At 46.3% G+C, this 7,550-nt stretch overlaps 7 non-coding genes and 1 pseudogene across 7 annotated transcripts; 3 read left to right on the top strand and 5 right to left on the bottom strand.

The window, feature by feature from the left end:
- Positions 1-300: 300 nt before the first annotated feature.
- Positions 301-491, top strand: LOC140306191 (U2 spliceosomal RNA). The gene has a single exon (XR_011915542.1). It is a non-coding gene; the product is annotated as a U2 spliceosomal RNA (small nuclear RNA).
- Positions 492-902: 411 nt separating this feature from the next.
- LOC140306272 (U5 spliceosomal RNA) lies at positions 903-1,016 on the top strand. Its single transcript, XR_011915595.1, has one exon. It is a non-coding gene; the product is annotated as a U5 spliceosomal RNA (small nuclear RNA).
- A 298-nt stretch (positions 1,017-1,314) lies between these two features.
- On the top strand, positions 1,315-1,494 carry LOC140306219 (U2 spliceosomal RNA; annotated as a pseudogene).
- Positions 1,495-4,307: 2,813 nt separating this feature from the next.
- Positions 4,308-4,495, bottom strand: LOC140306192 (U2 spliceosomal RNA). Its single transcript, XR_011915543.1, has one exon. It is a non-coding gene; the product is annotated as a U2 spliceosomal RNA (small nuclear RNA).
- A 267-nt stretch (positions 4,496-4,762) lies between these two features.
- Positions 4,763-4,876, bottom strand: LOC140306308 (U5 spliceosomal RNA). The gene has a single exon (XR_011915628.1). It is a non-coding gene; the product is annotated as a U5 spliceosomal RNA (small nuclear RNA).
- A 411-nt stretch (positions 4,877-5,287) lies between these two features.
- LOC140306178 (U2 spliceosomal RNA) lies at positions 5,288-5,478 on the bottom strand. The gene has a single exon (XR_011915531.1). It is a non-coding gene; the product is annotated as a U2 spliceosomal RNA (small nuclear RNA).
- A 275-nt stretch (positions 5,479-5,753) lies between these two features.
- On the bottom strand, positions 5,754-5,867 carry LOC140306347 (U5 spliceosomal RNA). Its single transcript, XR_011915663.1, has one exon. It is a non-coding gene; the product is annotated as a U5 spliceosomal RNA (small nuclear RNA).
- Positions 5,868-6,255: 388 nt separating this feature from the next.
- LOC140306087 (U2 spliceosomal RNA) lies at positions 6,256-6,446 on the bottom strand. The gene has a single exon (XR_011915448.1). It is a non-coding gene; the product is annotated as a U2 spliceosomal RNA (small nuclear RNA).
- Between the last annotated feature and the right edge of the window lie 1,104 nt (positions 6,447-7,550).

Below are 7,550 nucleotides of genomic sequence, written 5' to 3'. Positions count from 1 at the left end.
TGAAGCCCTTTCTGTCTGTGCAAAAGAAATCTTGTTACTGTGCAGAGTGACTTCTCTGAGTAGAGTCGCCTTACTTGTTGCGACTGTGCCGATGTTCGAAGCTGGAGTGCAAAGTTGTTGCTTGAATGGTGCTCGCTGGAGCGTGTGGTAGTGTAAAGTTATACCATTTAAAAGGGCTGAAGAGTGCTCAGTGCAGCGGGTGGGCGGAGGTGCAAAGTGACACTATGGCCATAAAAAGAACACCGCTACAAGTGCGCATTGTGCCAGGAAGGGCCCTCGGACGTGAACCAGTGGACTGTTATCGCTTCTCGGCCTTTTGGCTAAGATCAAGTGTAGTATCTGTTCTTATCAGTTTAATGTCTGATATGTCCTCTATGCGAGGACTACATATTAAATGGATTTTTATCAATAGGAGTTGAAAAAGGAGCTTGCTCCGTTCACTCCAAGCATCGACCCGGTACTGCAGTGCCGCTGGGAACGGTGCGCTCTCCTCTGCTCTTGTGAAAAAGCAAACAGCGGTGCAGGATGGAAGTTTCAGGGAGCCTAAGATGAAACTTTCTTTTAATCTGCTGAGAAAAGAGAGTGAATGCGAAGCAGACTTTAACACGGCTCTGGGAGCGAGCCGAGTGCGGGCTAACCGGGAGAATTGCTTGAAAGAAACGCGACACCGAATGAGCAGTCAGAACAAAGCCTCAATACGGTGTTCCCGTGTTGTTTGTGGCTGCCTTGTCTTTTGCACAGAGTAAAAGACAAGGCAGCCATCGAATAGGGCCCGATTGTTCCTACTTGGTCAGCCGAGGAGCAAGGGGGGGGAGCAAGCGTCTCAACCAAGCAAAGCTCACCATGGGGAAGGTGGCTATGCCAACTAGCCTGATGCCCTGCTCCCGCAGTGATGGATAATCGTACACTGGTTTCTCTTCATAATGTACAAGTCTTTCGCCTTTTACTAAAGACTTCCGTGGAGAGCAGCACTAATGAGTTGTTTCTATTTTTGGCAGGCTTTACCTTTGCGGGTGAAGCCCTTTCTGTCTGTGCAAAAGAAATCTTGTTACTGTGCAGAGTGACTTCTCTGAGTAGAGTCGCCTTACTTGTTGCGACTGTGCCGATGTTCGAAGCTGGAGTGCAAAGTTGTTGCTTGAATGGTGCTTGCTGGAGCGTGCGGTAGTGTAAAGTTATACCATTTAAAAGGGTTGAAGAGTGCTCAGTGCAGCGGGTGGGCGGAGGTGCAAAGTGACACTATGGCCATAAAACGAACACCGCTACAAGTGCGCATTGTGCCAGGAAGGGCCCTCGGACGTGAACCAGTGGACAGATATCGCTTCTCGGCCTTTTGGCTAAGATCAAGTGTAGTATCTGTACTTATCAGTTTAATATGTGATATGTCTATGCAAGGACTACATATTAAATGGATTTTTATCAATAGGAGTTGAAAAAGGAGCTTGCTCCGTTCACTCCAAGCATCGACCCAGTGCTGCTGGGAACGGTGCGCTCTCCTCTGCTCTTGTGAAAAAGCAAACAGCGGTGCAGGATGGAAGTTTCTTTTAATCTGCTGAGAAAAGAGAGTGAATGCGAAGCAGACTTTAACACGGCTCTGGGAGCGAGCCGAGTGCGGGCTAACCAGGAGAATTGCTTGAAAGAAACGCGACACCGAATGAGCGGTCAGAACAAAGCCTCAATACGGTGTTCCTTTGGTGTTTTTATAAAATGCGGTGTAAAAAAAGGTGTGAATGCCCCATAGAAAACTAAAAGGTGGAGCGGAAGTGTTCGGCTGCAAGAAGGTGTGAATGTCCGACTATATTTGATGAAAAGCAGGTGAAGCAAGGTCTGAATGCCCAACCTTACATCATCAAAAGCGAGATCAGAGGTTTTTGGCTGCAAGAAGGCCATAGTTTGCCAAAAGCGGTTAAGGTGCGAATGATCGGCTAAATATCAACAAAAGTGGGGGCGGAGGTCTTCGGATGCAAGTGGGTGTGAATATCCCACCATACAAGTATGGTGGAGAGGAAGCTGTGAATGGCCGACCATAGTTTGCAAAATGCGGGTGAGAAAAGGTGCGAATGTCCAACCATACATGATCAAAACAGGGAGCGGAGGTGTTTGGCTGCGACAAGGTGTGAATGTCCACCCATAATTAATGAAAAGCGGGCAACAAGTAGGTTCGAATGCCCAACCATACATCATCAAAAGCAGGAGTGGATGTGTTCGGCTACAAGAAGGTTTGAATGTCCGAGCATAGTTTGTAAAAAGCGGGTAAGAAAAGGTTCGAATGCCCGAACATACACCATCAAAAGAGGGAGCGGAGGTGTTCCGCTGTAAGACGGTGTGAATGTCCGACCATAGTTGGTAAAAAGTGGGTATGAAAAGGTTCGAATGCCCAAATTCGGCTGCAAAAAACTGTGTTCGGCTGCAAAAAGGTGTGAATGTTCGACTAAATTTTGTAAAAAGCGGGTAAGACAGCGGCTTTTTACAAACTATGCTCGGACATTCAAACCTTGTAGCCAAACACATCCACTCCTGATTTTGTTGATGTATGGTTGGGCATTCGAACCTACTTGTTGCCCGCTTTTCATTAATTATGGGTGGACATTCACACCTTGTCGCAGCCAAACACCTCCGCTCCCTGTTTTGATCATGTATGGTTGGACATTCGCACCTTTTCTCACCCGCTTTTTGCAAACTATGGTCGGCCATTCACAGCTTCCTCTCCACCATACTTGTATGGTGGGATATTCACACCCACTTGCATCCGAAGACCTCCGCCCCCACTTTTGTTGATATTTAGTCGGTCATTCACACCTTACCCGTTTTCTTGCCGCCAAACACCTCTGATCTCGCTTTTGATGATGTAAGATTGGGCATTCAGACCTTGCTTTTCCTGCTTTTCACCAACTATATATATAACATTCACACCTTCTTGCAGCCGAACACTTCCGCTCCACCTTTTAGGTATCTATCACACCTTTTTTTTCACCGCATTTTATAGATTATGGTTGGAAATTCTCAACCACTCATCCGAAGACCTCTCCTCCCGCTTTTGTTAATATATTTGAACTTTAGTCAGACATTCACACCTACTTGCAGCCGAACACCACCTCTCTAGCTTTTGATGATGTATGGTCCGGCATTCTTACCGTTTCTAACACATTTTTCAGCAATTATGGTAGGACATTCACACCTTCTTGCAGCTGAACACCTCCTCTCCCACTTATGATCATGTGCGGATTGATTTTCGAAAATTTTCTTTCATGTTTTCTAGCAATTAAAAATGGACATTTAGACCTTCTTGCAGCTGAACACCTCCGCTCCCGCTTTTGATCATACATTGTCAGGCATTCGCACCTTGTCTTACCCGCTTTTTACAAAATTTAGTCGAACATTCACACCTTTTTGCAGCCGAACACAGTTTTTTGCAGCCGAATTTGGGCATTCGAACCTTTTCATACCCACTTTTTACCAACTATGGTCGGACATTCACACCGTCTTACAGCGGAACACCTCCGCTCCCTCTTTTGATGGTGTATGTTCGGGCATTCGAACCTTTTCTTACCCGCTTTTTACAAACTATGCTCGGACATTCAAACCTTCTTGTAGCACATCCACTCCTGCTTTTGATGATGTATGGTTGGGCATTCGAACCTACTTGTTGCCCGCTTTTCATTAATTATTATTAATAATAATAATTATTCACACCTTGTCGCAGCCAAACACCTCCGCTCCCTGTTTTGATCATGTATGGTTGGACATTCGCACCTTTTCTCACCCGCTTTTTGCAAACTATGGTCGGCCATTCACAGCTTCCTCTCCACCATACTTGTATGGTGGGATATTCACACCCACTTGCATCCGAAGACCTCCGCCCCCACTTTTGTTGATATTTAGCCGATCATTCGCACCTTACCCGCTTTTGGCAAACTATGGCCTTCTTGCAGCCAAAAACCTCTGATCTCGCTTTTGATGATGTAAGGTTGGGCATTCAGACCTTGCTTCACCTGCTTTTCACCAAATATAGTCGGACATTCACACCTTCTTGCAGCCGAACACTTCCGCTCCACCTTTTAGTTTTCTATGGGGCATTCACACCTTTTTTTACACCGCATTTTATAAAAACACCACAGGAACACCGTATTGAGGCTTTGTTCTGACCGCTCATTCGGTGTCGCGTTTCTTTCAAGCAATTCCCCTGGTTAGCCCGCACTCGGCTCGCTCCCAGAGCCGTGTTAAAGTCTGCTTCGCATTCACTCTCTTTTCTCAGCAGATTAAAAGAAACTTCCATCCTGCACCGCTGTTTGCTTTTTCACAAGAGCAGAGGAGAGCACACCGTTCCCAGCGGCACTGCAGTACCGGGTCGATGCTTGGAGTGAACGGAGTAAGCTCCTTTTTCAACTCCTATTGATAAAAATCCATTTAATATGTAGTCCTTGCATAGACATATCACATATTAAACTGATAAGAACAGATACTACACTTGATCTTAGCCAAAAGGCCGAGAAGCAATATCTGTCCACTGGTTCACGTCCGAGGGCCCTTCCTGGCACAATGCGCACTTGTAGCGGTGTTCGTTTTATGGCCATAGTGTCACTTTGCACCTCCGCTGCACTGAGCACTCTTCAGCCCTTTTAAATGGTATAACTTTACACTACCGCACGCTCCAGCGAGCACCATTCAAGCAACATCGGCACAGTCGCAACAAGTAAGGCGACTCTCCTCAGAGAAGTCACTCTGCACAGTAACAAGATTTCTTTTGCACAGACAGAAAGGGCTTCACCCCCAAAGGTAAAGCCTGCCAAAAATAGAAAGAATTCATTAGTGCTGCTCTCCACAGAAGTCTTTAGTAAAAGGCGAAGGACTTGTACGTTATGAAGAGAAACCAGAGTACGATTATCCATCACTGCGGGAGCAGGGCATCAGGCTAGTTGGCATAGCCACCTTCCCCATGGTGAGCTTTGCTTGGTTGAGACGCTTGCTCCCCCCCCTTGCTCCTCGGCTGACCAAGTAGGAACAATCGGGCCCTATTCGATGGCTGCCTTGTCTTTTACTCTGTGCCAAAGACAAGGCAGCCACAAACAACACGGGAACACCGTATTGAGGCTTTGTTCTGACTGCTCATTCGGTGTCGCGTTTCTTTCAAGCAATTCTCCCGGTTAGCCCGCACTCGGCTCGCTCCCAGAGCCGTGTTAAAGTCTGCTTCGCATTCACTCTCTTTTCTCAGCAGATTAAAAGAAAGTTTCATCTTAGGCTCCCTGAAACTTCCATCCTGCACCGCTGCTTGCTTTTTCACAAGAGCAGAGGAGAGCGCACCGTTCCCAGCGGCACTGCAGTACCGGGTCGATGCTTGGAGTGAACGGAGCAAGCTCCTTTTTCAACTCCTATTGATAAAAATCCATTTAATATGTAGTCCTCGCATAGAGGACATATCAGACATTAAACTGATAAGAACAGATACTACACTTGATCTTAGCCAAAAGGCCGAGAAGCGATAACTGTCCACTGGTTCACGTCCGAGGGCCCTTCCTGGCACAATGCGCACTTGTAGCGGTGTTCTTTTTATGGCCATAGTGTCACTTTGCACCTCCGCCCACCCGCTGCACTGAGCACTCTTCAACCCTTTTAAATGGTATAACTTTACACTACCGCACGCTCCAGCGAGCACCATTCAAGCAACATCGGCACAGTCGCAACAAGTAAGGCGACTCTACTCAGAGAAGTCACTCTGCACAGTAACAAGATTTCTTTTGCACAGACAGAAAGGGCTTCACCCGCAAAGGTAAAGCCTGCCAAAAATAGGAACAATTCATTAGTGCTGCTCTCCACGGGAGTCTTTAGTAAAAGGCGAAAGACTTGTACATTATGAAGAGAAACCAGTGTACGATTATCCATCACTGCGGGAGCAGGGCATCAGGCTAGTTGGCATAGCCACCTTCCCCATGGTGAGCTTTGCTTGGTTGAGACGCTTGCTCCCCCCCCTTGCTCCTCGGCTGACCAAGTAGGAACAATCGGGCCCTATTCGATGGCTGCCTTGTCTTTTACTCTGTGCAAAAGACAAGGCAGCCACAAACAACACGGGAACACCGTATTGAGGCTTTGTTCTGACTGCTCATTCGGTGTCGCGTTTCTTTCAAGCAATTCTCCCGGTTAGCCCGCACTCGGCTCGCTCCCAGAGCCGTGTTAAAGTCTGCTTCGCATTCACTCTCTTTTCTCAGCAGATTAAAAGAAACTTCCATCCTGCACCGCTGTTTGCTTTTTCACAAGAGCAGAGGAGAGCGCACTGTTCCCAGCGGCACTGCAGTACCGGGTCGATGCTTGGAGTGAACGGAGTAAGCTCCTTTTTCAACTCCTATTGATAAAAATCCATTTAATATGTAGTCCTCGCATAGAGGACATATCAGACATTAAACTGATAATAACAGATACTACACTTGATCTTAGCCAAAAGGCCGAGAAGCGATAACTGTCCACTGGTTCCCGTCCGAGGGCCCTTCCTGGCACAATGCGCACTTGTAGCGGTGTTCTTTTTATGGCCATAGTGTCACTTTGCACCTCCGCCCACCCGCTGCACTGAGCACTCTTCAGCCCTTTTAAATGGTATAACTTTACACTACCACACGCTCCAGCGAGCACCATTCAAGCAACAACTTTGCACTCCAGCTTCGAACATCGGCACAGTCGCAACAAGTAAGGCGACTCTACTCAGAGTGCACAGTAACAAGATTTCTTTTGCACAGACAGAAAGGGCTTCATCCGCAAAGGTAAAGCCTGCCAAAAATAGAAACAACTCATTAGTGCTGCTCAACGTTGTACTTTGCAGTAAAAGAAAGAGCAAATCTAAAGTTTCAGGAATCCGAGAATAAGCTTACTTTCATGAGTTCTTCACGATTTCGGATTTTGCTATAAAATGAATTCCTTCACTCAAACTAAATTAAAACTGCTAAACCGCTAATCTGTTACATACAAGGCAGATGTCAAATTCACCGAAATAGGATCTAAGGGTATTTGGCCAATCGAGCTGTAGCAGCTTCGGTAAAAGAGTATAAGTTGAAGAGTTTGTGAATAAAGGTGTGCGCACACATAGTGAGTTGTAGGAAAATAGGCAGGGAGCAATGCCGGCTGGGGTATATGTTCTTGTATGTTGTCTGACTGTTTGATTTGAATGTGTTGTGTAAGTGTCCTGTTGAATGTTACATGTTTGGGCTTTGACACGCTTCACTGTGGTTGTTAACTGTGTGGTGTGTCCTGAAATGTTATATGTTTGGGCTGTGTGACATGCTTAATGCTTTTCAGTAGCAACCCACTTATTCATATATAGCAACTGACAACATAAGAAGTCCGGACATACTTTGATAGTAGTTGTAGAAGTATCCTTATTGATAATAGATAAACTAATTCATAGTGATAGAACAGTAGATGAACAGGTGCCTGCACATGTCTCATGAAAATAAAATGGGTGTATGATTGCTGACGGCAGAGCAATACTGCCAAACTTATGAGTTCTTGTGGCAAACTTGATTCAGTGTCTTGACGTGTATACGCTGTTTCGCTGACTTGTCACAAGA

Source organism: Leuresthes tenuis, unplaced genomic scaffold (assembly GCF_036924035.1).
Source record: "Leuresthes tenuis unplaced genomic scaffold, fLeuTen1.0.hap1 SCAF_4, whole genome shotgun sequence".
In the NCBI taxonomy this organism is placed as follows: Eukaryota; Metazoa; Chordata; class Actinopteri; order Atheriniformes; family Atherinopsidae; genus Leuresthes; species Leuresthes tenuis.
This window is presented reverse-complemented; position numbering and strand designations above follow the sequence as displayed.